The 24354-nt window shown below is 54.5% G+C and overlaps 1 pseudogene; it reads right to left on the bottom strand.

The window, feature by feature from the left end:
• Positions 1 to 2733: 2733 nt before the first annotated feature.
• LOC136464053 (scarecrow-like protein 27) lies at positions 2734 to 5277 on the bottom strand (annotated as a pseudogene).
• Between the last annotated feature and the right edge of the window lie 19077 nt (positions 5278 to 24354).

Below are 24354 nucleotides of genomic sequence, written 5' to 3'. Positions count from 1 at the left end.
TCCTTTAAATACTTATTATATTTTGCTTAGCACTTATAGTCTGTGTGTATGTTTTTAGATTCTACTGCCATATTATCGAGATGGACTATACACTTTATTCATAATGGACATGCAAAACAAAACTGTGCACATTATGGATCCACTTCTAGACGATGTATGTTACACGGGTTATGATCAAAGCTTAACTACATTCACACTGTTGCTAAAAGGTTCAATCTCGCCATGAAACTAACAAATTCTAAGTGGAGCGACATTATTTATTACTGGAAGTGAGAATTTTCTACATGTGTTCTAAAAGTTCTAAAAAATAAAGACCGGTAATCACTTATATATGTTTCATCTTTCTTATCACAAAAATAGTTATTGATTTATGTACAACAAATAAACAAATGCTCTTCTCCAGAAAATTGGGATGCTTCCTTGTATACCATTTCATGAAGTTGTGGGATGGCATAAGATTGCCATCGATCAACACTATAAGCATATATGTTCTCTAACTATATTCTGTACACTACATAGGAAATTAATAACTTAACTTATTATTTTTCATGCACAACTATCAACTTCACTGAGGATGAAATTCTTGGCGGACATTTTGAAGAGTCGTGCAAACCAATGTTTTGACAGCTTCCCTGAAGATCTCCAAGTCATGATTAAGGACATGGGCAGAATGTAACTTAGATGGTTAATACGAGAAATAACTTTACTTTGCCTTTTTATGCAAAAGTGTTTCTCGGATTGTATACCTGGTCAAATACAATTGTGTAAAAGTTGAACTATGAAAAAAAACCATTGATTGTTTTCATGTGCATCCCTAAGATAAAGCCGTGACGTTAACACATGCATTATACATAACTAGCACAATGTCATAAATTCGATCAATTATAGATAAAAAATATCAATATTTATAATATCAAATAAATAATATTATTAGATTAATTATGAAATGTATTTTTATAATAAATTATTTTGTAGCCGTAAGTGTGAATAATATTCACTAAAAATTTGGTTAAATATGAACTATTTTTGACGACACGTGACACGTAATTGCATTCTTTTTTTGGAGTGAGGGAGTAGCGGTAGTTTCCGAGCTTTCAAATCCTAGATTTGTTCGAGAAAAACATCTTCTCTCTCGGCTTAGTACAATCAGTGCAGCTGACAAGCTTTTTATACGGTAAGTGGGCGGAAGCCAAGGTGATGCAGGGGCAGGTGATCATGGAGGCAAGAATGTGAAACAGGAGAGGGGAAGAGCCAGGAGGGGACACAGCCATGTGAGCGATGAGCAGGGGATGAAACTGGCCCTAGAAACAATCGTGCCGGTTTTCTTGTCTGGGTCTTTCAGAACCCAGCTTTATTTTTTCTAATCGACCAGTAGCAGGTAAAATAAAACAGTTTTAAAATATTTTCTAATCAGAGGTAGGATATATCACATGATAGATTGATAGTACTGGTACAGAGCTATGTATATCATGCAAGCAGATGAGAAAACAGAGGGAGTGAGAGAGATCTAAAAGGGTCCCAAAAGACAAAATTATGTCATTGTGCGTGGCAAACTTGTACTTCATATTTATGTGATTCGGTTCAAGAGCAATCAACACATTTCACAACCCCAAATCTGCGTGGCAAAGAAGAAATGCCAAGAGTCGCAATCAAGGCGCCAACAAGCTGACCCACAGTTTGAAAAAGAAAGCCGACTCAAGCACACCACTGAGGAAACCTTGCTACGCATTATTATACAAGTTAATCTTACTCCTAATAAGCTTAGCCCATGAACAAAATGCATGTACCTTTGCGATTGCCATGCGCTATTGGCATCAAGTGTATTGTGGAAATATAACATAATGGTCTGTCGTGAATTGGTTGTGTTGCTTGCTGTCTATGCTTGGCACATTAACAAAAAAACAAGCAGCAATTTACATCCTTGCAGATGCTTCATTTTCTTGGCGTGTTTCCTATTGCAAGGAACATCTTGGGTACCATATTTATCCATTTGTGACTAGCTTACTAAAAAAACATGTACGCCAGTACTCATTATTTGACAAGTCTGGTGTTATAGTTCACATGAAACCCAACTGGAACAAGGAATTCCTTCTAACTATATCGAACTAAATTCCAAGATAGTCAACAAGGAACCCATACCCTATGCTCAAATAAACCCTCTTAATTCCACAATAGGAATGGACCATTACGAGTACAGCTCAAATAGAGATGCACTATGTGAATCAGTAAACTTCTAAAAAATCTCTAATTATCTTCTTGAAACAAAATTGAAGTTCTACTATTTCCAACACAGCTAGTTCAAACTCTAAGCACGACCAGCACGCTAACCTTTTGAAATAATAGTCCGTAACAATACTAATTTGAACGCTCGAGTCTAATGAAAGTGAGACCCAAATTTTGGTAGTATGATGATGGATGGCATCCGAAATCTGAAGCGAATTGCTGATAAGGTAACAGGACATATTAAAGTTTGATCCATAACAATTGAACTGCACAATGAAAATACCATAAGCACAAGACGAAAACACACATTAATACTGTACCACAGACATTTGATAGGTTAATTATACCCTCTCCTCACAAGCAGTGTTTCAAATGACATGAGGATGTCTAGTGACCCGAGAGCAAGCAGGGTAAAAAGCTAGAGCAACATCATTACACCAGAGACATTGACACCAACATTGCTAAAAATCCACTAGTTCTAGCTAATAAGTTGCAAAGATAACACAAACGGGTTCAACACCAATATATTAGTTTCCTCTGCAACAATTAATTGCGAGACAAAATACACATTACTGGAGTTGAAGATGCCAGCAAATGGTGGTGAAATATTGGCGCACACAGGCGTCGATTGCTGAACTGATCAGCACCGCCATGCTGATACAGTGACAAGCTCGCCACACTGCCAGTATAGTGTGAGCCCGACCCCACATTTCTCCACGTGGAAACCGCGGACCTGCACCCTGCTTCAGGAGGCAGTCGGCCTGCGCCTCCGCCAAATTGCTAGGCGGAACAGGCGCGAACCCAGCAGGCTGCAAATGCACTTCTCCATGCAATTGGCTTGTCCACCTTGCCCCGCCCAAGCACCGAATCCTCAATTCTTGGCTGAATCAGGAACCTCTCAATCTTGCCGGCAGAATCAGCATCAATGCCAGCAGCATCAAGTGAATCAAGGAGGAACATGCAAGACTGAAAGCAATTCAAGAAGTGCTGTGAGAACGGAAGATCAGCACGATCAGCGCCATGGTCTATGGCTATCACAATCTTAGGAGCCAGCTGTTTCACCAACCGAAGGATCGCTGGCAGTGGTGGTGCACGAGCAGAGCAACCAGCCGGGAGGACAACAGCTACAACTTCATCACCACTGGCAGAAATGAGCTCTGCAGGGTTGATCATATCAGCACTGATAGCCCTGAACTCAAAGGGAATTCCAAGGTCTGCAGCAAACTGTGCAATGTTGTCACGCGCAAGCCGCAGCTCCAGTGGATGGTGGGAAGCAGCCGATACAAAGGCAGTGAGCTTGACGAACGGCAGAGCTGCACCACCTGCGCCGCCGCGGTGGGCAAGCTCCTGCAAGAACGAAGCCCATTGGCCTCCAACACCAAGATCAAAATCGATGACATGGATGCAGGACGATGTGCTGCCGGCAATTTCGTCAAGAAGCGCCTGCGTCGCGGTGAAGTTGGTGAACTGGAGCACGGGCGAGTGGTCAGAGAAAGTCTTGTATGCCGCGAGCTTGAGGGCAACGTCGAGTGGTGATGTGAGGTGGCAGCCACCGTGGTGGCCTTCGGCGAGCGCGAGGAGGAGGGCCTCCTTGAGGTAGGAGGCGGAGCGGAGGAACGGCTTCCCGAGCGGGGGAAGCTGGTGATTGAGCCGCGCCAATATCTCTCGCGCGTCGATGGAATTGCCAGCTTCGGCGGCCTTTGCGGCCGCCGCCAGCTCGTCTAGCAACTGCTGCTGCGCCGCCTCCGCAGCCGTCGCCTTCATCGCCCCGTGGGGCGGTGGTGGCGAAGGCTGGAGCTGGAATGGAGCAGGGCCATTTAGTGGTGGCAAAGGCATGACCTTGCCCCGGCGGCGGCGGCAGAAGCCGGTTCCGGGGGAGATCTATGGATTGATGACGTTTGGGCGGTGGTTGGACGAGTGGCGACTGCTGATTGTGGTCGGGGAAGGAGGGGATGGGCATGAAGAAGGTTGTGGCTGGGGTCGGCTGGTGCTGGTACTGGTGGAGGCGGCCGGGCGGCTGCGAACCAAGAAGAGGGGGCTTTGTGTCGATACCTTCGTGGAACAGCACCGGCGGCGGCGGCGGCGGCGGCGGCTGCTGCTGGAGGGCAGCAGGCTCCGGTGAGAAGAGGCCGAAGGCCGAGGACGCCTTGTTGTTGCCATCGCCTCCGCTGTTGGTAGCGTGTGACACCGCACGAGGGGACGACATGTCCGAGGCAACGCCGCCGAGGTGGGGATCGAGCGAGAAACCCAGGTGATCCGCCGCCGGGAACCCGAACCACACATTGTCAAGGAGCGGCTGCTGGTGCACGGGGAGCGGCGGCCCAGGCTGATCAAGGTCGCCGGCGGCCCCAATGATCCAGTTCAAGAACGTCTGGTCCTGCCCCGCCGCAGCCGCGTTGCCGAGCCCGAGCATGGCGTCCCAGTTGTCGCCGCCGCCGCCGACCCCCATGTCGAGGCCGGAGGGAATCGGCGGCAGCTCACAGCCGCCGGCCCAGTCCTCCTTCCCGCCGCTGCCGACGCCGACGCCGCCGTGCTCGCCGGGGGCTCCCCATTTGGTGGCTTCGGCGGCGTCCGAAACCAGCGCCACGCCGGTCGAGTCCGCAGCGCCGCCGCCCAGGGACGACGACAGCGTCGATGTTGAGTTGTTGGGGCTGGGGCTCCGCGTGCAGTCCAGCACGGACCTCGGCTCCAGCAGCGCCTTCGCCTTCCCCTCCTGCCAGAACAGCATCTTCTCGCCTCCGACGAGGTCCGCAGCCCCGTTCCGCTGGGCACCGAACAACGCCGCCCTCATCTACCTAATCCCACATAATCCCACCGGGTAAACCGGGATGGCGCGGCGTGGAGGAATTCTTGGCGCGGTGCGTCTGATGGCCTGATTGGGGGTACGGGCTTTGGCCTGGGCGTGCGAGAGTATAGAACAGGAAGGAGGTGGGGGCAAGCAGGAGCACCGCGTGCCCTTGCCTGCCTTGTGCCTCTCTGCTCAGTTCTCTCCCAACTCACACGCTCCCTCCAGGCCTTCCTCCTCTCTCTCTCGCTGCAAGCTGCTATGCTGTGGCTGTGGTCTCGCCCGCTCTCTCTCTCTATATATCTCCTTGCTTGCTTGACCTCGTCTCTCTCTACTGCCATTGCCCCTGGATACGTGCAACATAAAAAAGGTTTTTAAAAAAGTACCTGTCGGGGCCAAATACCGGGTACACATGCTTGCGTGACTACATCTTTGATATGACGGCCGAGGGTTAACTTCGCCTCGTCCAACGTTCGGGGGCTGGCTCGGCCTCGCTCGACGTCCGAGGATAGACTCCGCCTCGCTCGACGTCCGGGGGTTGGCTCCGCCTCGCCCGACGTCCGAGGAAAGACTCCGCCTCACCCGACGTCCGAGACTGGGGGCTAGCTCCGCCTCACCCGACGTCTGGGAGCTGGCTTCGCCTTGCTCGACGTCAGGGGGATTGCTCCGCCTCACCCTACGTTTGTGCGTTGCTCCTTCATAACTACATACGCAGATAAGGCAGGACACTCAAGTCAACCGCAATACCAAGGACCACACCCTGCACGCATGCAGGAAAGTACCGTCAGGGTATGACAAGACAGACGCTTTAAGGCCCCTCCGGGCATGTCAGAACGGGAACAATGTTGTAGGCGCCGATATTTGTTTAACAGTGTTGTGGGCGTCGTCATTGACCCTCGAGTGTGGATCCTGACGGAACCATACGACAACCACTACAGTCCAAGAGGAGACTCACGTCCTCTACAGTGACGGACGTTCGGGCATTGCGTCGTCCGCTCCCCATGGGGTTGCGGATCAACACCCCGGTCCGTTGCGTCGTCCACCAGGGCGGGATGGGGCGTGACCAGTTGCTGATCAAGTTAGAGCGTGGCATCATCAACGGATAGACGCCCAACATGGAGCTATCCCTGGCACCGTCTGCCGTGACAGCACGGCTGGCTCAGAGGAAAAGGAAGACCCGGCGCCTTCGAAAGACTTTCTTTGCCTCTGATTTTTCTTCTTTCTCCCATCTGTAATCTCTGCTTTTTCTTGTCTATAAAATGGAAGGTAGGGCACCCTACTAAGGGAATGGATCAATATAACACACCACGCATCACATAACACATGGTTGAGTAGCAACCAAGTTCTTAGCGTCCTTTCAACCTTTCCATCAGAGACTTGGAACATGTCCCTCTCTCGCCCATTTGTAACCCCTGCTATGAACCTTTCAGTGCTAATAACACGAGCATCAGCCGTAAACTGAACGTAGGAACATTCCGCCCGAACTAGTATAAACCTTGTATCTTTTAGCACACCATCCAGATCCAACGCGCAATAATACAAATTTACTCGTTGGTGTTTACTCGAAACACCGACAGTACCCCTCTCTCCATCATTTTCAATCTACTATACTGTAGTATGTATTCTATATACTGTACTCTACGTCTCTACCTACGTTTTGCTGGTAGTACGACGTACAATATCGGCCGTAACTCTAAAAGGTAGCGTACCTGTATTTCTATATTACTTATTTTATTACTGGTACTTTCTAAGCCATGGATTTTTGTTTTTATTATTATTACTACCAGAATTTTTAATTATGGTGCGAGGTGTGGAGAGCAAAATTATTGGTCACGTTCGTTTAAGCTTATTCAGAACTACTTTTTAGCCATATAATAGTATTATCCTCTCATAATATTTCAGCATAAGTATTAGCGTAGGCTAACATGGTGAATGGAATTGCGTCCAGCCTGTCAATGCAAATGTACTGCACGAAATCTTTGGGGTCGCTTTGACGACTGTTTTGTTCGGTTAACAGTATTAAGTGCGAGACTCCAATCATACGACGTCTACACGGTGGACTAGCATGACATGGGTACGACGTCTTGACCACATGTTACTGCTCACCGTTCACGTCTTGAAGCCTTTGTCCTCAAGTCTGGCCACCAAAGTACTTGTCGCAATGGTTAAAAAAAAGGGGCGACTTGAGGAATGGACTATTGGACCTGTCTAACTTTTTTTTCCAGTCACTAACCTCTCGGGATTTCTCTGAGTTTCATGCAAAGTTAACACATTGGCCTGTTCGCTTGGCTTTTGTATCTTTTGTATCAGATGTACTTGAGTTGTTTAAAAGGTGGGGCAAAGAACAATCATCCTGTTCGCTGGGCTTATAAGCCGTACTTTTTCAGCCAACGAACATTATTTTTCTCTCACAACAAATCAGCCAGCAGTACTTTCAGCCATGACTTATCAGCCAAGCGAACAGGGCAAGAGTCTTAAGAAAATTTTATATTAATTTCATCATAGTTTGGTTAGTGTTGGAAAATTAGGTATACATTAAAGGTAGTACTGGAATGAATAAAAGAGACCATAATAGAATGGTTAGAAATTTTACCTTAAGCCAGGCACCGGTGGCGCTGTTACTCGGGTATGACCAAGTCTCGTTGATGTAGTCGAACTCAGTCGATGCGGTGTAGCAACCCAACACAGTGTAGTGACACTTTGTGCTATGATAACCACCGAATGTCCGTAGAGGCTGGTGCAAAAGTGATGTCGTTGACGTTGGCCAGTAGTATTGAAGCAGTTTACGCCCTCTTCCAATGCAAGATAACAAGAGTGAGATGTTTCGTAGGGAGAATAGACTACAATAATGATGACGCAATATATAATTCCCAAATATAGGGGCTTCTCATCATGTAATAATAGTTCTAGTGCTCTTTTCTTAGAAGGTGTTGTAAATATATAGGGAGGAGAATCCGATACCTTGATATCAGCAAACAATATAGTACTAATTGATGTCGCATCTTTCAATTTTGCTCGCGGGCTTAAAAACATTAAAGATATTAGGGAACATAGGTGTCGGATACAGTGAGAAGGGGTACCCTAAGCAAGAACCAAAAAACGACTGCTTAGACTTCGTGAAAATCGAAACCAGCTAAACACCGCTGGCCTCGGCCGATTCTCCGACTCGCCCGAGGCCCCCTCACCGCTGACCTCGGGCGATCCCCCACCAAAGGCCTCGGCCGACCCCCTCGCGTCGCAGGCCTCGGCCGGGCCGCCGACTCTCCGTCTCGCGCGAGGCGGGCTCGGCAGCACTCCGCTGCCTCTTCCTTCACCCGTCCCTCTGACAAAACGTCGTGTCGCATTAACTCAGCCAACTACTGCCCCTGACATCGGCCGCATGCTCGGCACAGTACAGCGGAATGGCCGACGGGACGGGAGGCAGGACTGGGCAGGGGTTACCCGCCACTGTGCCAACCACTATGCACATGGTTGACGCCCATGCCTCACTGTGCTGCCAACTCCTGCTCTGAGAACAAAGCGGCGTGGGGAGCCACGTCTGGGATACTGTGGCCACGGAATCAGTACCCAGGACCAATAATTCCCTCCAAGGCCTCGGCAGTTGCTTCAGGGGCTCGGCAGCCTGAGGATCCATGTCCGCCGAGCCCCCACGATGGCTCGGCCTCGGCATCTGCAGAGCCACGGCTCCCTACGACGTCACCGCACGATGACCAGCACGTCAGCGCCCTGCCATCCACGACGGGACTGTACAGGGGCTACCAGCTACTGTGCCGCCTAAACTCCTGCACCAAGGACGAACACGACGTGGGGAGTCAGAACTGGGTTCCCGTGACCTCGGGACCAGCGAACTGACCGAGTTTCGCCTCGCCCGAGACTCCCGGAAGGGCCTCGGGCGAGCTGGCCATGCTCCGCCTCGTTCGAGGCTGGGCTCGTCCCGCAACCTCATCGCCTCCGCCTCAAAAGTCGCTCTAGCGGGCTGTCGCCTCCAATCAATGCGCCCAGCTACACCCACTACGTAAGCCACGATCGGCAGTGCGCCACGACAGGAGCGACGGGACAACGGTCAAATCGCCTTTTTACCATCCCATCCCTTACTGACAATACAGGGTACCATATCCTGTAGACGCACGTTCCGCACTATTCCGCCTAAATCAACTATGACGATGGCCGCCAAGACCCCGCATTGCCGTCTGCAAAGGCCTCAGCGCAGCGGGTCTCGGCCTCAGCGCAGCAGGTCTCGGCACAACCGACTACAGCAGCCACCAGGCCTCGGCACTTCACCAAGTCAACAAAAGTACAGGAGCGCAGCATGTCGTCGGCCTGGAGACCATACCGACTAGACACCGACGGGAACTCCCACGACGCCGCGCTGCTCCGGGGAGCAGAACACGTCAGCAAATAGTAAACTTCTTATGTACTTCTGGCTTCCTCCTTGTGGCTATAAAAGGAGGTAGCCGGTACCATTTCTGGGGGGAGAGCAACAAGCAGAAAGACGAACACACCGATAGAGCTACACACTTCTACGCTGCTTGGGAACAACGTCTCAAGCAGCCCGCGCCACCCTCGCCGAGACCTGGGGCTAGCTCCCTCTCTCACCTAGCTTGTAACCCCCTACTACGAGCACTCCGGTGCAAGGAATACAAGATCGATCTCTCAGACTGGACGTAGGGCCTCGATTGCCTGAACCAGTATAAACCTTGTGTCTCTTTGCATCACCATCCGGGATTAGGGGCACGCAGCACAAATTCACTCGTTGGTTGAGGGACCCCCGGTTCCAAAACACCGACAGTTGGCGCGCCAGGTAGGGGGCTCTGCGTGTCAGCTTCGTCATCCTAGCAAGTTCCGGATGGCAGACCCCATACGACCATTGCGTCTCGGCACCGTAGTTTGGTTCGGGAGCCTGGAGTTCATGTCCCTAGGGCATGAGTATGACATGATGCTCCTCACTCCTCGAGCCCCACCGTCCGACGATGAAGTCACGCCCCGGCAGCCCAGGCGCAGGCGGCGCCCAGGCGGCCGCTCTCGCCATGCTCGCCAGGCACGACGCGAGCAATGCCACCCCGACGCTACGCGAACCCGGGGCGGCACGCCACTCCCCGCCGATATCCTACGACCAGCTGTTGGTACGGGGTCCCTGGCTGGGGACCTGTCTGGCCTGAGCATGGACGAAGGAAAATCGCCGGTGGCTCGCACCGATGCCCAGTCATCTAGCTCCGCTCCACCACTCCCTGAAGAGCTGACCCCGGCGGGGCAGAATATGGAGACGGCACCGTCCCCATACCCCTTTGGGTTGAGAAATGCCGCCGCCTCTTATGCCTACGCTTACGCTGCCGCTCACGAGCACCCCTCGGAACGCCGCCAGCGCTTCGCTCTCGACCTGAGCACCCACTCCGACCCCTCGGACGAGGACGAGGCATGGCCCGGGGTGGATTTCTCCGAACTCCACAACCCTGGGGCTTTGCGCCAATTCTTGGCCGCAAGCGACTACTGCCTCGGCTATTCCGACTCCGACGACGAAGGGACTTACGATCCATCCCGTGAGTGCTTCCACGTCGGGCTCGGGATGCCAAGGGCGGGCGAAGAGGAAGAGAGGACAGGCAACCATTCCCCGCCCCGGGCAGGGGTGGGTGATGCCACACCTCCGCGTCTCGAAGCCCCGACAGCACGGAACAAGAATCCCGTCCGCCGGGGGCATCGACGCCTAGACCTGGAGCAGCTCCGCGAGCTTCAAGCCAAGGTCGAACAAGACCAACTCCTTCTGCAACAGCTTCGGGACACTCTCGAGCAGGAGCAGCAAGGGCGCGGTGAGGGCGGAGGAGCCCGAGGGAGGGCCCGCGACGTCCATCACCGCATCAACGACAACGAGGGGGGAGAGCCACCCCCAATCTTTAATCGCGCTAGCCAGAATGGTCGCAGCGGCTGCGCTAGCCAAGAATATTCAATCAGTTGAAGAAGTTTGGCAAGAAATGGCTTGCCGAACTCCCGTCAGTCATCTGGAGCCTAAGGAATACCCCGAGCCGAGCCATGGGATTCACACCGTTCTTCCTGGTCTATGGAGCCGAGGCCATCCTCCCCACTGACTTAGAATACGGTTCCCCGAGGCTACAGGCGTACAACGAGCAAAGCAACCGCACTGCCCGCGAAGACGCCCTCGACCAACTGGAGGAAGCACGAGACATCGCGCTGCTACACTTAGCCAGGTACCAGCAAGCCCTACGACGCTACCAAGCCCGGCGCATCCAAAGCCGAGACCTGAAGGTGGGCGACCTGGTGCTGAGACTAAGGCAGAGCAACAAGGGCCGCCACAAGCTGACCCCACCCTGGGAAGGGCCGTACATCGTCGCTCAAGTGCTGAAGCCCGGGACCTACAAGTTAGCCAACGAGAAGGGCGAAATCTTCACCAACGCTTGGAACATAGAACAACTACGTCGTTTCTACCCTTAAATTTCCAAACGTTGTTTACATTGTTTCTCGAAATACAATAAAGAAGCGTTCTTAGTTGTTATAATCTTTCGAGGAACCCCCCCTTATAGACAAGTCGATTGTATAGAACCTAAGGACCGTACGATCGTCTCAAAGGCGAAAAGGCCAGCCGAGCTGTGAGAACGGCCTACGCCTCCGGGCTACGGCAGCTCCCTCACCACCTTTTCACCCAAAGGACAGCGTAGGCTCCGAGGAAGTTCTGTGCAGAGAGCTTGTCTATCAATAGGGGCTTGACGTCACAATAGCGCTATAAGGGAGACTCGGCTCTGCCTCTGCAAAGCCGAGCCTCCCTCGAGGGCTAAAAAGGGGGAACCCCCCCTAAGTCCCGAACACCATTTGTTAATGATCTTTCAAAAAATTTCTACGCCAAACTCTCTCGCGCTCTGACGGGACCCTCACAAAGAAACCCAAAGACCAAAAGCTTGTCTAGAGGCCAAAGGGCCGGTCGAGTCGTGAGAACGGCCTACGCCTCTGGGCTACAGCAACTCCCTCACCACCCCTCGCCGAAGGACGACTTAGGTCCCGAGGGATTTCTTTGCGGGTTCCCAAGATCGAGACAGAGGGCACAGGCTCGGAAGTAGAACAGAAAACGGTTAAAAGACGCACAAACGCAAATACTTTAAAGGCCTCGACGGCCACAAAGACGTCATGGTATGACAACTAACCCAATCCGGTTACATGGCCCCTTTTGGCCCAGGTCAAAGCTCAAGGATCGGCGGCCGGCGCGGGAGGGACCACCTCTTCTTCAAATAGACTGGCCAGCGCTGTGCCAGGTGCCTCGGCCGCCTCCAACAACTTCACGACCTCCGCATTAGCCTCCTCGTCATCTTCTGGCAACACGTAGCTGTCGCTGACAGCCTCGAGGTTGATGGCGTAGTGCGAGGAGACGACGGCCAGGGCGCGCTTGACACCCGTGTGCAACGCCCCCCGGAGCCTCTCGTGGACGCGGCCGCTCAACGCAATCAGGCGGCTCCCAAGGGAGCTGGCTGATTGGACCTCCTCAACGTCCAGGGCCTCGCAGGCGGTACGGACAGCGCTGCGCAGAGCCTCGTGCTCCCGGACCTCAACATCCAGCGCCGCTTGCGCTGCGACGGAGGCCTCAGCCGCCTGGGAAGCCTCTTTCTCCAGATCTACGGCGCAACGAGGGGTCAGGAGTCAAACGCGAACCAGAACAAATGAAACAAGGAACACGGTTCAGCGGAACTTACCCTCGGCCTTGTTCTTCCAGGCTAAGACCTCGACCCAAGAGGCCTCGGCCGCCTTGGTAGCCTCTGCCAAGGCGACTTTCATCGCCTGATGCTCGCTCTGCTCCGCACCCAGCTGCCCGGCTGTGGCCTTCACAGAGGCCGTCGCTTCTTGGGCCCGAGACCTAAAGGAGTCTCGCTCCTCCTCCAGTTCCTTGATCTTCGCCACCAGAGGGGCAGACTGCTCTTTAGCCATGGCCAACTCGGCCTGAATGTCAGCACAACGAAGGCGGAGGTCCTCCACTTCCGCACTCCGTGCCGACAAAAGCCCCTGGGCATCAGCGAGCAGGCCCTTCTGCCGCCGGAGCTGGTCCCAGATATCCCTCTCCCTTCGTAGGAATACCGATTTCCCAAGGGATCGGGTCTCGAGCTCCTAAAGAGGCAAAACAAAAAACGCACATCACACACTGCGAGGGGGCTCGGAGAGAAAACAACGCGGCACGAGAGAGGAAAGTACGTACCTAGGTGACACCGGGCAAGTCCCGTCCCATAATAGTCATCGCTGTCTGCAGCGACCGCACTGCCAGTTGGCGGTACTGCTCGAGGGTATCCCATCACCCCCCCTCTACGGTATCTTCAAGGGCGAACACAGGCTCCCCCTCGAGGTCAGCCCGGTTCTGCCAGAAAACACGCGGGAAGTTCCACCCACGGGGCTCGGGCCATAGCCGGGCAAGGGCCGAACTCCCCTCGGCGGGATCTGGGACTGGTTGCTCCGCGGTACTGGCCACCTCGACGTCCGCCGCCTCGTTCCCTTGGGAGGAATCATCAGACGAGATTGTCTGAACCAGGGGCGGCGCCAAAACTTGCTCCGTCTCCACCTCCATTGCCTCGGCCTCGACGGACCCAGGGGCTCTGGCCTCTGCCGTCTCTACCTCGGTGGCCCCGGCGTCCACCGCCCTGACTTTGGAGGTCTTGGGGGCTCCGGCCTCACCCTCAATGGCCTCGGCAATGGAGGACGCCCCAGCCTCCTTCGCCCCAAGACCCACGACATCGCGGGGCGTGGGCTCCTCCTCCACTTGCTCCGCGGCTGCCTCGGCACCCCTTTCCTGGGCAGCCGCCTCCTCCGAAACGACCCCGCCCGACGCCGCGCCACGCTGCACGCCAGCCTACGCCTCCGCCGCTTGATGGGTGGAGGAGCTAACGTTCACCTTGAGCGCCTTACGGGGCGCCAAGGCAGGATCTTCCACCAGATGCATCTGGCTGGAAGCAAAGACACTCCCAAGGTCAGCATGCGACCAAGGGGCAAACAAGAAGTACTACGGACTCCACCAGAAAAGACGCTTACCGCGAACGTGGATGCAGCCGCTTCGACACCGCCAGCCTCCTCTGCAACGGCGGCGGTGGTGGCAGCAGCGCGGCCTCGGTGTCCACCGGTGCCAGCTGGCCTCCGTCGGACCCCGGCACCTCCTCGACCCTTCGCGGAGACAATGGGGTCGCCCCCACCGTCACTCGCTCCACCTCCACCGTCGAACCCATCGGGCTGACGGCACGCTCCTCCAACACCCGCGCCTCGGGCGCGTCGGCCTCGGCCCCGGGACGGGCCGCCACCGGCCCCGGGACACCTCCTCCTCCTAGGAGCGTCAGGCTCCTTGCCGGCGCCCCGGGCACCATCTCCCTAATGTCGGGGAGGTGTTCCAGGCAGGCCGTCCCCACCTCGCGCCCGCCGCCGTCGCCCGAAGAATCCGACACCGACGACGAGGGAGACGGCTCCAACGGGAGACCGTCGAGCTTCTGACGCCGGCGACGGGCGTCTAGCTTTTCGCGCGCGAGGAGCTTCTTCGTGCGCTTCGCCACCTTGGCATCTTTCTTCTTCTCCTCCTCCTCGGCGCGCGCCCTGTTCACGGATCGCCGCCGGGCGTCCTCGGGAACGGGCGGCGGGGAGCCTCGCACGTCTCTTATCCCCTGTGGGAACGACGAAGTAAGACAACAGACAAAAAAAAGGCGAAAAACAAGAAGGCCGCGAAAGCCTCGGCAACATCCAACTTACCAGCGAGACATACCCCCGCGACGGGCGCATTGGGAACGGCATCAAATCGTCAATCTTCGGCTTCCCGTCTACCGCCTCTCTCACCCGACGCAGGGTCTCGTCGTCGGTAAGGGCGAAGGCGGACATCTTGATACCGGCGATCGGATCGCCCAGGGTCATCTCAAACAGCCGCCGCCGCCGGGCCATCAGCGGCAACACCCTCCGGCGGTGAAAAGCCGCCACAACCACGGCCGCCGAAAGGCCGTGGTCACGCAGCTTCCCCAAGGCCCTCAAGAGCGGTTCCAGCCTAGGCTGATCGACCTTGATGACGCCGTATCCCCATTTCTCTGGTTGACTCTCTACAACCCGCCCGGTATAAGGGGGAAGTCCTCCGCCGTTGTTGCGGAGGTAGAACCAGCCGTCATACCAACGACGGTTGGACGATGACAGCTGGGCCGGGATATAGAGGGACTGCCGGTCCTGGCGCATGTGAAGGGTGCAGCCGCCGGCCCTCTGCACCTTCCGGGCCCCCCTCGTTCCCCCCGGCTTGGTGGTGAACGTCGCCCGGAACAAGTGGAGCCACAACTCCTAGTGGGGAGCGATCCCCAAGTACCCCTCACAGACGGCGACGAAGATGGCCGCCTGCGCGATGGAGTTGGGGCTGAAATTGTGGAGCTCCACGCCATAGTAGTGCGGGAGCGCCCGCATGAAGTTATCCACCGGCGACCCGAGGCCTCGCTCGTGGAAGACGACGAAGCTCACCACGTAGCCGTCGCGCGGCCTCGGCTCCGACTCGTTCCCCGGAGCAATCCACTCCGGCTCGTCAGGGTCGATGATCGGGCGAAGAAGATCGGCCTCCACGAGCGACTGTAGCTTCTCCTCGGTGACGTCAGACCGCTCCCAGGGATCCGCCGGGAGGATGACGGGACCACCTGCCATTGCGCGGTGGAGGACGCTGCTACGGCGGTAATCTCTCTCTCTCTCTCTTTCGTTCGGTCTCTCTCTCTCGCCCTTCTCCTCCCCGCTCTATGCTCTCAACGACGGCACGGAGGCAGCGAAAGCGAACGCAGAAAAGGTAAGGAGGGGGAGGGCGAGGCTGTTTGCGTATTTATGCAGGGACGAGTCGAAACCACCGGGCGACGAAATCGGGGAAGTTTTCCCAAAAAATCCGCTGCGGTTACCCAGATCCGGTCTTACCGCCCACGCGCCCACTCCCTCCTCATTAATTGCGCGTGCAGTTACGTCCCGTCGGCTGACGCCACGTCGCGTCCAACCGCAGCAGCAGCAGGCGCCGTTTCACCTCCCCGAAAAAGCCGCCTCAAAAGACGCGCCTGCCGTTGTTAGCCGTAGGGAGAGAGATAGCCCCCACCCGATTCCTTTCAGGCAAAGGAACTAGGCACCGAGCCCGCTACGGTCCAGGGGTTCGAAGGCTGGGCCCTTAGGGGTTTCGACAGCCGCCCCAGGGCAACAGAGTCAGGGGCGACTACGGGCGAGCCTATGCGAGGCCGAGGCCCAAGCAAGCGAAACGCTTGGGACGCCTGGTGTCGTGTCCGAGACCGGCAGGGAGGTCTCCGAATGGGATCCCACCATAGGGAGGCACTGAGCCACCGAGGCCCAGCGAACGGCCTCGGCACCCACTAGAGAAACCCTCCGGTACTCTTGGAGCGCGTCTCCGGACCGCTAGCCGACCCCCAGCGAACGGGGTATGGGCCTCCACTCAGACTTGCCCGATAATAGCTCACCGGAAGTGCCATCGCTCGCACCCACCGAGGGTAGCGCGGCGCATTCCACCCCTCCTTCCGAGCGAAAAGGAAGCGCGAGGGTCGAGTAAAAAGTCAGGAGAATCCCCGACGGCCCTCTTGCTCCACGCAGAGGCTAAGGGACTCTTCCTTCAAACCATTGCCAAGGCCCAGCGACTAAGGCTCGCACACGAGGGGGCTCGGCAAAACAAACCCTCCTTCCGAGCGAAAAGGAAGCGCGAGGGTCGTTCAAAAAGCCGGAAGATCTCCTGACGGCCCTCTTGCTCCGTGCAGAGGCTAGGGAGCTCCTTCTGCAAAAGACGCCGAGACCCCGCGACCTAGGCTCGTACCCGAGGGGGCCTCGGCCGACAGACCCTCACGCGCGAGGGGCGAACCAAAAGCCAGGGGGACCTCTGACCGCTCTCTCGCTCCGTGCGAGAGACTCGGGGGCTCCTCCTGCAACTTTGCCGAGACCCAGCGGCTAAGGCTCGCACACGAGTGGGCTCGGCAAACAGCCCCCGTCCGAGCGAAAAGGATGTGAGGGAGATAGACAAAAAAGTCGGGAAGACCCCTGACCGCCCTCTCGCTCCGTGCGGAGGCTCGGGGGCTCTTCCTGCACCCAAGATAAAGACAAGAGACCCGAGCCCGTTACGGTCCAGGGGTTCGAAGGCTGGGCCCCCAGGGGTTTCGACAGCCGCCCCAGGGCAAAAGAGTCAGGGATGACTACGGGCGAGCCTGTATGAGCGCGCCCTGTGTTGTGTCCGAGACCGGCAGGGAGGTCTCCGAATGGGATCCCACCGTAGGGAGGCACCGAGCCACCGAGGCCTAGCGAACGGCCTCGGCACCCACTAGAGAAACCCTCCGGTACTCTTGGAGCGCGTCTCCGGACCGCTAGCCGACCCCCAACGAACGGGGTACGGGCCTCCACTCGGACTTACCCAATAACAGCTCACCGGAAATGCCGTCGCTCGCGCCCACCGAGGGTAGCATGGCATCTTCCACCCCTCCTTCCGAGCGAAAAGGAAGCACGAGGGTCGTACAAAAAGCCGGGGGAACCCCTGACGGCCCTCTCGCTCCAGGCGGAGGCTAAGGGGCTCCTTCCGCAGCATAGATGAGGCCCTGCGATCCGAACTCGCACCCACGGGCCTGGCAAACGCAACGAGAACCCCTCACTCGAAAGAGAAAAAAGCCCCTGAAGAAGTGAAATCACTCCTCTAGGGCCTCGGGGGCTACACCCGGCGGGTGCGCTCGCGCGCACCCACCAAACCCTCGAGTACAAAACACCATCCCGACAGGAACTATCAAGAGCCAATTCTCGTCAGAACCTCAGGGGGAGTGTCTCCACTCCCCCCAAGGCTCGGGGGCTACTGTCGGATACAGTGAGAAGGGGTACCCTAAGCAAGAACCAAAAAACGACTGCTTAGACTTCGTGAAAATCGAAACCAGCTAAACACCGCTGGCCTCGGCCGATTCTCCGACTCGCCCGAGGCCCCCTCACCGCTGACCTCGGGCGATCCCCCACCAAAGGCCTCGGCCGACCCCCTCGCGTCGCAGGCCTCGGCCGGGCCGCCGACTCTCCGTCTCGCGCGAGGCGGGCTCGGCAGCACTCCGCTGCCTCTTCCTTCACCCGTCCCTCTGACAAAACGTCGTGTCGCATTAACTCAGCCAACTACTGCCCCTGACATCGGCCACATGCTCGGCACAGTACAGCAGAATGGCCGACGGGACGGGAGGCAGGACTGGGCAGGGGTTACCCACCACTGTGCCAACCACTATGCACATGGTTGATGCCCATGCCTCACTGTGCTGCCAACTCCTGCTCTGAGAACAAAGCGGCGTGGGGAGCCACGTCTGGGATACTGTGGCCTCGGAATCAGTACCCAGGACCAATAATTCCCTCCAAGGCCTCGGCAGTTGCTTCAGGGGCTCGGCAGCCTGAGGATCCATGTCCGCCGAGCCCCCACGATGGCTCGGCCTCGGCATCTGCAGAGCCACGGCTCCCTACGACGTCACCGCACGATGACCAGCACGTCAGCGCCCTGCCATCCACGACGGGACTGTACAGGGGCTACCAGCTACTGTGCCGCCTAAACTCCTGCACCAAGGACGAACACAACGTGGGGAGTCAGAACTGGGTTCCCGTGACCTCGGGACCAGCGAACTGACCGAGTTCCGCCTCGCCCGAGACTCCCGGAAGGGCCTCGGGCGAGCTGGCCATGCTCCGCCTCGTTCGAGGCTGGGCTCGTCCCGCAACCTCGTCGCCTCCGCCTCAAAAGTCGCTCTAGCGGGCTGTCGCCTCCAATCAATGCGCCCAGCTGCACCCACTACGTAAGCCACGATCGGCAGTGCGCCGCGACAGGAGCGATGGGACAACGGTCAAATCGCCTTTTTACCATCCCATCCCTTACTGACAATACAGGGTACCATATCCTGTAGACGCACGTTCCACACTGTTCCGTCCAAATCAACTATGACGATGGCCGCCAAGACCCCGCATTGCCGTCTACAAAGGCCTCAGCGCAGCGGGTCTCGGCCTCAGCGCAGCAGGTCTCGGCACAACCGACTACAACAGCCACCAGGCCTCGGCGCTTCACCAAGTCAACAAAAGTACAGGAGCGCAGCATGTCGTCGGCCTGGAGACCATACCGACTAGACACCGACGGGAACTCCCACGACGCCGCGCTGCTCCGGGGAGCAGAACACGTCAGCAAATAGTAAACTTCTTATGTACTTCTGGCTTCCTCCTTGTGGCTATAAAAGGAGGTAGCCGGTACCATTTCTGGGGGGAGAGCAACAAGCAGAAAGACGAACACACCGATAGAGCTACACACTTCTACGCTGCTTGGGAACAACGTCTCAAGCAGCCCGCGCCACCCTCGCCGAGACCTGGGGCTAGCTCCCTCTCTCACCTAGCTTGTAACCCCCTACTACGAGCACTCCGGTGCAAGGAATACAAGATCGATCTCTCAGACTGGACGTAGGGCCTCGATTGCCTGAACCAGTATAAACCTTGTGTCTCTTTGCATCACCATCTGGGATTAGGGGCACGCAGCACAAATTCACTCGTTGGTTGAGGGACCCCCGGTTCCAAAACACCGACAATAGGCAATGGGCCTTTAAGACTTATATTAGAAATTTTACATATAGGTTTAAGGGGGATTGGTCTATATATAAATTATACTCCCTCCATCCTAAAAATATTACAATTCTAGGACTAGGCGCGGAAAACAAGGTAGTTGGCAAATGACGAAAATGCCCCTAGGAATGACAGACGGTCTGCCTTTGCAGCTCTGTTCAGTACGTACGTATTCATGGCTACTCCCTCCGTCTCAAAATAATTGCAACTCTAAAGGTTGAAATTTGTCCCACAAAAAATGTTACTTTGACTCATCTGCCACAAAAGACAAAGAAGTGTCTGGATGCTTCTATTCACATATGCACACCAAAAAAAGTAAAATAGTCACAAAAGACAAGGGGCATTTTTGTAATTTCACATATAGCATTGGTTTGTGTGCCCAGTCCTAAAATTATATTTATTTTGGGGCGGAGGGAGTAGGGTTGAAACGTGTGGAAGGGTGAGCATCCACGTGTCTGCCTATAAGGCTTTTGGGTTTTTTTACAGCCACGGTGCCTTTCTTTTTACGTGAGATGTGGATACGTGTCCCGATGGTTGGTTCTGTACCCTGTTAGCTACATGAGCGTTTTTTGTTGGACAAATTTCAAACCATACGACTACATTCTTTTCGGGACGAATGGAGTAATAGTTAGCACGTACAAACTGTTTCGTGGATTCTGAAGTGAATAGAATGGAAATGATTTGCGTATCTCGACTTCCCAATGAAGAACAATGATGCAAATATAGATAACGTGGCAAACCTAATACACCAATATAAAGAAATTTAACGTGATATTATCTTTATTAGCGCATTCAAATTAAAAAGTTACGACGTCATGTAAGGACGGTGTTGTTGTGTGACCCATCATCATGATCATCTAGACGTTACCACACACATCTTCCATTGGCATGTAGTAACGTCTCCTCTTCTTGATCTTGATACCGTCTTGTTTTAACGCCACACGACTTCCGCCCTTCCTTGACTCCTTGTGCTAGCTGCTAGCGTTCTTGAATTGGCAGCCGGCCGATCGTGTCCTGCTCTACTCTCCCATGTTTACCACTGAGTTTGTGACGAACTTGCCTCTTGGCCTTGGCCGCGTATATTAAGAAACATCAAGCCAAAGACTAGGAAGGGGAAAAAAAAGTGGAGCGGAGTATCCCTGCTGAAAGCGTAAAATTCCTGTTGATCTCCCTTGAGCTGCATGCCATTTCCCTAGTTGCTTTCCCTGGTACTCTATATAAAATCCCGGCACTTTTTCACTGTAAATAAAAGAAAAGATTTTTACTCGGTGTCGGGCTGGAACATTTTGAAACCCAGCGCCCTGGCACGGTGGCACCGTTCGAGCTGCAGCGGCAGAGAATCCCGTGCCATTTTTCTCTAGCCCCGCCAGTGGCCTTCTCACTTTTTACAGTCTTTTGAACAGTGACCAGACTGACTGTGACTAGGAGTGGGCTGGACTCGAGAACAGGGCCCGGCGGGACTTGCAGTTGCAGGTCCAAAAGGAAATAATAATAACCAGAGACTCGGAAAAGAATGGAAGAAAGGGATAGTGCCAGTGGGAGAAAGAAAGAATTTCTTAAAGCCATTGGTACAAAACAAATACGGGCACCTATCATTGCTGCTGTTGCCCCCTGAAGGCAGGGGCAAGGGATGGATGGGCGATTGCTTATCCGTGCCAAAACGCGGCCTGCTCCAATTTCTCATCACCACAGTAAACTTTGAATGATATTACTGTTTACTTAGGCTGTTAGTACTGTCATCAAGGCCCAACTGATGAAATCATAGGGAAACATTAACAGACAAACGTACAAAACCCAAGCCAGGTCGATTCCACACATCGCCGTCCCAGTTGGTCCCATGCTAGTTTGGGTACAGCATTTTGTGCCGGTGTGCCCAAAATGTCCCCGCCGAAAACACGGATGAAGGTGCTGCCTGCATGGAACACCCCTGTGGTTTGGTTTCTTCCCAAGATTTCCCATTTTCTCGGGTCCGGGGGAATTCTCTTGCGGAAACCAAAGTTTTCGAAGGAATCATCATTGGACTGTTTCTTTCCCATTTATGGATGATGACCCACCTCTTAAACCTTTTGACAATAAATGATTAAAAGGGGAGGTGAGTTTGCCAAGGTTGCTTCCCTCTTCTCCTTTTGCCCAGTGGTCCCAGTCCCAACGAGGCAGCCGCGTTTCCGGAGCGTAGCGTTCCCCTCCCTCCGTGCCTCCATCCATCCCCCCTTCCCGGCTTCGCCAGCAGGCTGCAGTTCACTGTACGGTCGGAGGGTGTTTGTTTCCCGCCTAATAAAATTTAGCCCTGTCATCTAATGTTTAAAAAAATACATGAAGTATTAAACGTAGACTAATTACAAAACTAATTTTATATATTGAAACTAATTTACGAGACAAATCTATTAAGCCTAATTAGACTCATGTTTAGTCTTTCTAATTAGTACCTAAATATTCGATGTGATATCTACTAAACTTTAGTTTATCGGCATGTTCGCGGGTTGGTTTCTGGGCTGGTTTAGACTGGCTAGTGCTAGTTTATTGTGAGAAAAAAACGCGGTTGACCAGTTAAATAAGCGTGTCTGCCCAGAAGCGCGCATGGCGCATGGAGCAGGACAGCAGGAACAGCAACGATCAATGGGCGCATTGATGACGGCAGGAGGTCAAGATAACCAGTCTTTGCAATGTTTCCACATGATACTGTGGACTAGTATTTGGCTTTGGGCATGAAAAAAAATCCAAAAAGAAAAGAAATGTCAGACCAGGCCATGAGGAAAGGGTAATGCGGTCATTACAGCAAATTCAGTGTTGTGCAGTGCAGTAGTGCTAGGTTTTAGGGGCTCGCCACATCGGCAGTTCGGGCACGGACAACGTACGGCGTTTTAATCACCTGGGAACGTGTCTTTGCGCTGGCCGTGCTGCCAGCACAGTAGTCAGCACGCGCGATCGCTGAACCGTCGCACATGCCAGAGCCGGTGGAGGGGGTGTAGCAGTATAGCACGGTTCATGTACAGTGCGTTGTAGAGTACTTCCTCCAGTTCTCTAAAGCAAGTCGTTTTAAGATTGACTTAAGTAAAATATTTTAAACTTTGACTACAAATAACTTCTTTTGGGTTGAGTTTGAAAATATGAAAGTGATGTAAGTAAATTCATCTTGAAATGTGGTTTCATAAAAGTATATATTGACTATATTTTATAAATATTTTATAGCAAAAAGTTGTGGTCAAAGTCGTTTCTTAGAGACCGTGTCGACGTCCAAAACGACTTGCTTTAGAGAACCGGAGGGAGTACTACAGAGTACTGGATGATGATGAACGCCCCTCTCTATCATGTGTATATTTGGCCATGCAGCCCGAGCCCGTCGGCTCGGCCCAAGGCCCGATTTTTTGGCCCGGCCCAAGCACGGCCCGGCATGGAGGCTAGCGAGCCCGGGCTGGCCCGGCCCGGAACAGCAGGCCATGTCTGGGCCTGACCCTAGGCACGTGGGCCGGCACGGCACGGCCTGCTACAGAGCAGCCGGCCCGCTAGCGGCCCGGCCTGCCAGCGCCCCACCACCCCCCCGCGCTGCGCCTCGCCCTCGCATATAAGCAACTCCCTCCGTTGCCTCGCCTCCTCACCTCTCCACACTCCTTGCCTGTTCTGCTCCGCGGTCAGCAGTCGCCTCGCCTCCTCGACCTCATCCGCTCCAAACCCTAACCCTAATCCCCACTCCCCAGTTCCCCACTCGCTCGTTGCGTCGCAGCCGAGCCCCGCTCGTCCAGTCACCTCGGCCTCGCCGATGACCGGCTCCGCAGTCCACTCCGAACCCTAACCCTAATCCCCACTCGCTCGCCGGCTCGCCACGGCGCAATCTCTGCTCTCTCTCTCTCTCTCTCGCCCGCATCGACCGTATCCACGATCTGGTGAATCTGATCTCTCTCACGCGATCTACTAATCTCGCCCATCGTCCCTGACTCCGGTGACCTCGATCCGCCTCTTCTCCCTTTCTCCCTCTCTCCTCTCTCACTCTCGGTGAACTATGTGAGTTCATGACCATGTTCCCGTCCGTCCCTCCTTCGTCGTTCGCCATCATTTCTAATCGGTCTCTCTCCTCTGGGTGGCCCTCGTCATCTTCGGCACTGGGCTCCGGTTGCATAGGTACTTCGCTAATCCTAACCCTAACCCTAACCCTAGATCAGTCTTCTCCACTTCTTGTGTCTCTTTCACTGACTCTGGATCTATACCTCTATCTCTCTGACTCTATTTTTCTCCTCCGTGTAGGTCGGTTGCCAATGCCTCATCGTCCTCTTCCTGTGGCATAGACCGGGCATGGCGGCCACGCGTATCGTTGAGGAACGGTGCTGGAGATAAGTCGTCCACGGTCAAGGTCACCATAGCGGATGATGATGATGTCGTCTATCCACTCACTGGCAATGATGACCTGATTGCGACAGGGATGCTCCCAGAGGACGACGACGACATCCATGACGATGCTGCTACGTTGTTGGGTATCGATGTCGGTAGCGGCTCTACTCCAATCGATCTAGACGGTGGCGACGGTGGTGGAGGGGCGGAGCTCGCGCCGTTGGCGATGGCGACAGGGACACCGGTCGGCTCCAACAGCACATGAAAGTGCATCTAGCCCTTTAGTGGGTTTTGGATGATTGAATGACAACGTGATTAAAGGACTAACCCGTTTGCTAAGTGTGAACAGGTAATAGGTTATCTCACAGGTACTTAATGAAAGCCAAAATGATGTGTTGTTTTATAAATAATCTAGTTCAAGCACAAGACAACAATGCAAATGGAATTCATGTGAA

The sequence above is a fragment of the Miscanthus floridulus genome, chromosome 7 (assembly GCF_019320115.1).
Source record: "Miscanthus floridulus cultivar M001 chromosome 7, ASM1932011v1, whole genome shotgun sequence".
NCBI lineage: Eukaryota > Viridiplantae > Streptophyta > Magnoliopsida > Poales > Poaceae > Miscanthus > Miscanthus floridulus.
The sequence above is the reverse complement of the archived record's forward strand: the minus strand, read 5'-3'. Positions and strand labels throughout refer to the sequence as shown.